Consider the following 5,230-nt stretch of genomic DNA (forward strand, 5'->3'; position numbering starts at 1 on the left):
GCTCATGGTATATTCGACCCAATGTTTATACATTCTTGTATTTATAAGGTTTGTTATAGGTATATAAGTTAAAATAAGTAAATTTTAAATGTGAGTTTTATATACATAATTGTGTCGTTGTTGTTTATAATTGATTTGTTAGTCGAGTAGGCGAAATGAGGTATGACCAAAAGTGGTGTTTGAAATATTCTGCATAATTTTTAATTATGAGTTATTTGTTTACAAATATGTTCGATGCATGATATGAAATGACTCGTAATAAGTTGATATTACCTTTTTGATTTAAGACTTGGTTGGTTTAGTAGATTGAACATGTGTACATCTATGATTATTCGAATTTGAATTTGGTTCGGTAAAACCTCGTAACCCTATTTTGACGATGGTTACGGGTTAGGGGTGTTACATTTTTCGCGTGTTTTGGAAACAGGGTGTGCCTCACAATGGCGTGTGGGCATCCTGTGTGGAAATGCACAGGCTGTGTGGATCCTAAAAACAACTCTATTTATCTAATTTTGGCTTGTTTTTGCTTATTTTGCTCCCAAGTCTCTCCTAAGTATAGAAACAAGAATTTAAAGGATTAGGAGCATCAAATTCACTAATTTACATAATTAATCATCCAAAAATGCATTAAGAATGAAATTAAAGTCTGTTACTTTTACAGCTTATCAGGTTTTGTTTCACTATTTGGGTCGGCGACTTCTCATCGACTTCTCCTTCATTTTCACGTGCACATTAGGATTGGCTATTGGAAAAGTTATCATTGGAATAGTAAGGAAAACATGTCCTTCATCTTCATCTTCATCAACTCCGTCTTCATCTTCACATGCAAAATAGCTTCAACAAAAGGTAAGTTGATATGTAATTGTTTAAAAAGTTCAAGAAATTTACCAAATTGTTCATCCATGTGGTCTTCCTTCAACTTGGCCGGATACGGGATCGGTGGTTTATATTCTTTAACCACTAGTGCTTGAATTTCTTCGGGTTTTATCCCCTCGTCATTTGCCTTATCAATTTCCTGTTGTAGATTCTTTTCGGGTTCAGCCAACACTTTTCCATTCCTGAATGTAACTGCTTTCACGTGCTTTTTTGGGTTACGTTCTATGTTACTAGGTGAACTACCCTATTGCTTTTGTGAAACCAATTTAGTAAGTTGTTGAACCTGATTTTCGAGCCTAAGAATTGGTGCTTGCTAATTTTTCAAAGTTGTTTTGGTGTTTTGAAAATGAGTCTCCGACGCCAAAATAAATTTTACTAGCATCTCTTCAAGGTTTGACTTCTTCTCTGGCTGATAAGGTTGTTGTAAGCCCGGAAAGGGTTGTGACCTTTGGTTTCCTTGATCACCCCATGCGACGTTTGGGTGGTTTTTCCAACCTGCAATATAGTTTTTACTATAAAGGTTATTTTGAGTTTTAGAATTGTTACCTATATAATTGATATGCTCATCCTCCGTGCTAGGGCCGAAGGGTAAATATTCTAGATTATTTATTCCACCTCCATTTGCACCGCATTGTGACACCTGATTTTCCTGCGTAGAAAGATATAAATCATCAAATTTTCTATTTAATATTTCTACCTGGTTTGATAATATGGAGATCGCATGTAACTTAAAAACACCGGTTGTTTTCATCAGTTTCGTCTTCATGTCTTGCCACTGATGATTATTCAGTGAAATCTCCTCAATAAACTCATAAGCCGACTCGGGTGTTTTATTGTTCAGAGTTCCACCGATTGCAGCGTCGATTATTTGCCTAATTGAGGGATTCAAACCACTGTAAAAGGTTTGAACTTGTAGCCATAGAGGTAACCCATGGTGAGGGTACCTTCTCAATAAATACTTATACCTCTCCCACGCATCATATAATGTCTCTAAATCGACCTGCACAAAGAAAGCGATGTCGTTCCTCAACTTGGTTGTTTTAGCCGGAGGGAAGTACTTTAGTAGGAAGTTCTCGGTCATTTGATCCCATGTAGTGATGGAACCTCATGGTAAAGAGTACAACCACCACTTAGCTTTATTCCTCAGTGTGAAAAGGAATAATAGTAGCCAAATGGCATCGCTAGTGGCGCGAGCAATTTTGAAATTATCACAAATTTCCAAAAAGTAGTCCAAATGAGTATATGGGTCTTCGTCTTGCAAACCATCGAACTGAACAAACTGTTGAATCATCTAAATAATGTTCGATGTTAGTTCAAAATTATTTGTAATAATAATAAGTCTCATAATAATTGATTCAACCCTAGTTAGAGTGGGCTTGGCATAATCGTACACAGTACCAGGAACAACAGCAGGATCTACAAGATTCGCCGCCTCTATAGGAGGTACCTGATTATTCTGATTATCTCCTATCTCCTCAGTAATAAAAGAACCCGCGAGAAGCAAAATTAAAGAAAAATTAGAATGTACAAATTAAGTTAAAAGCAAAAATAAAATGCAATAAAAATAAATGGCTAAATTAATAAAAATCGAGTGTTCTTAATATTTTAGTCCCCGACAACGGTGCCAAAAACTTGTAGGTCACTAAACTAACTATAATTATGAAAAAGGCAAGTGCACCTATCAAACAATAGTATAGCTATGGTTTGTAGGGAATATCGTATCCACAAGGACTAAAGGAATTAGTAGTTACCATTTTTCCATTATTTAGCCGATAAATTGGGATGATTGTTTTTAATCTGAATTTACTAATCTAATTTAACTAAGAACGCAACAGAAACTGAAATAGGAAATACTCGAAGATAACCAAAAAGAAAGATAATACCCAGGAAAGAATCCACCTAGACTTCACTTTTTTATTTTGAATCTGAATTAAACGATTTATTCACTTGTGTCTTAATCCGTAGAAATTCCTAAATTATGTTAACATCTCTTTCGAGAGTAAGAACAACTGACTATAGGTTGATTAATTGAAATCTCTTTCTAATTAGAACCCCTATTGTCGTATTAACTCGATCTATGAATTCCCCTATTAGATTTGACTCTAATCCGGTAGAGTTATATCGTCCTATTTCTAGGATTGCATGCAACTCCACTCAATTATGCTAGATCTACTCTTAAACAGTGACTTTTACTCCACTGAAATAAGCACAGTAAACATGAATTAATATCCTGAAAATATTAAAACACGAAATAAGCATACATAATTGAGAACGAGAATAAAGTATTTATCATGTAAATCAGAAATCAAATAATAAGATTCATCATAAGTTTCATCTTCCCTAGGTATCTAGGGAATTTAGTTCATAATCTGAAATGAAAACATCTCAAAGTCAGAAAAATCACAAGACATAAATAAATTCAATAAAACTTTGAAAAAAGTTCAAAGGAGATCTTCAATCTTGAAGGAGATCCGTTTCTGAGTTGCCTCCGATGGTGTTCTTCGAGTGATTTCTTCAATCTTATCTAAGTGCTCCCTTTAGATCTTCTTCTAATTGATATTTATAGACTTTAGAATGCTCAGAAAGCCTAAAAATGAGGTTTTTCCATGTGTTTGGGAAATAGGGTGCGATACCGACACTAGTTGGCACGTGGGCGTGTGTGGCTCACACGGGCGTGTGGTTATTCCATGTTGAAATGCCCAGGCTCTGTGGATCCCAGAAATAGCTCTATTTATCTGATTTTGGCTCATTTTTTGCTCCTTTTGCTCCCAAAAGTTCTCTAAGTATAGAAACAAGAATTTAAATATTAGGAGCATCAAATTCATTAATTTACATAATTAATCATCCAAAAACACATTAAGAATAAGATTAAAATATATTACTTTTACAACTTATCAAGTTCTGTTTCACTATATGGGTTGGCGACTCCTCATCGACTTCTCTTTCATCTTCACGTGCACATCAGGATTAGCTGTTGGAATCCTTTTAGTTGTTGGAAAAGTTATCGTTGGAATAGTAAGGAAAACATGTCCTTCATTTTCATCTTCATCTTCATCAACTTCGTCTTTATCTTCACATGCAAAATATCTTACCGTAATATCCATATCTATGTTTTACACTTACTAATTTCACTGTTTCCATTTAGGAATCATATGGAATGTGCTGGGTACTTAGCATAGATTCTGCCGCAAGAGCATCCTTCATGGTTCATCATTGAGATCCTTCTAGAACACACCACTTATAAGATTCTCCATAGAGATTGTTCCTTCAAAGTCCAGCGCAAAGGAATTTCCTTTCATATTTTGTGACAAAACTTGCCCTTCAGAGTTCGCCATACATACCATTTCTTTAGAGTTTGCCACAAAGACGTTTCATTCATTTGGTTGCCAAAACGGTCATTCTTTCAAGTACGTCATAAAGGCATTCCTCACAAAGTTTGCCACAAAGGCATCTCCTTTCATCATGTTTCATAAAGGATTTCCTTTCTTAACATGTTTACAATATGGATTTGCCTAGGTTCACATTTTGTGTGGTTTACCCATCATCATCCTATGACACGTAGGGAACCTTATTGGGTAATCACCTTCTTTTGGTTCCTTTCAGAAATTGCCATTGTAATGGGTTTTCTTTTCAAAGATCGTGTCTAAAGTCCCGGCGAACCCTTTAGACTCTACCGCGGTGTATAGACACAGACTTACTCGACAGACTCTTCATACATTGCATCATTCCATACTCAATACTTGATTCATATAGATACCTAAATTGTTTCACATCCCATCACATATTTCTAGACATACCCATACAACCATGCTTTAACTACAAAATTCATATCATCTACTTAACTCATTAGATTTCATACATGATATACATACAAGGACCATCGAACATACATACTATAGCATCATTATATACCATACATTTCTAAGTTCAGGTTCATAGTTCAATCACCTAACACAGAATCTCTCACATGAACATTATACAAGCAAGAGTCAATTTAGGGACTCACCTGATTGTCACCTTCTACAGCTCCAAACTCTAGATCAAGACTTCCATCGTGCAAACAGCAACAACTATTGCTACAGGACATGAAAACTTATTAGGATCTATTTGAATACCCCACCCATTTTTCCAACATTTCTAACACTAAAAATTCCTAAGCAGGGTCTTACATCCTTTACCCTACTAATTTACAAAATCTAATAGATCTATTCTTTCCCAAAACCTAATGCAAAGCCATAAATCTTACTTTGACAATGAGTAATCACCGAAAAAGATCCAGATCTACAATTAAAGCTCAAGTGTAAGAAGGAAATACTCTAGGTTCCTTAAAATCTAGACAAAAATACTTCTTGAA

The 5,230-nt window shown here is 35.2% G+C and overlaps 1 non-coding gene across 1 annotated transcript; it reads left to right on the plus strand.

Moving 5' to 3' along the window:
• Positions 1 to 1,802: 1,802 nt before the first annotated feature.
• LOC121216654 (small nucleolar RNA R71) lies at positions 1,803 to 1,909 on the plus strand. Its single transcript, XR_005912833.1, has one exon. It is a non-coding gene; the product is annotated as a small nucleolar RNA R71 (small nucleolar RNA).
• The last annotated feature ends 3,321 nt before the right edge of the window (positions 1,910 to 5,230 follow it).

The sequence above is a fragment of the Gossypium hirsutum genome, chromosome D04 (assembly GCF_007990345.1).
Source record: "Gossypium hirsutum isolate 1008001.06 chromosome D04, Gossypium_hirsutum_v2.1, whole genome shotgun sequence".
In the NCBI taxonomy this organism is placed as follows: Eukaryota; Viridiplantae; Streptophyta; class Magnoliopsida; order Malvales; family Malvaceae; genus Gossypium; species Gossypium hirsutum.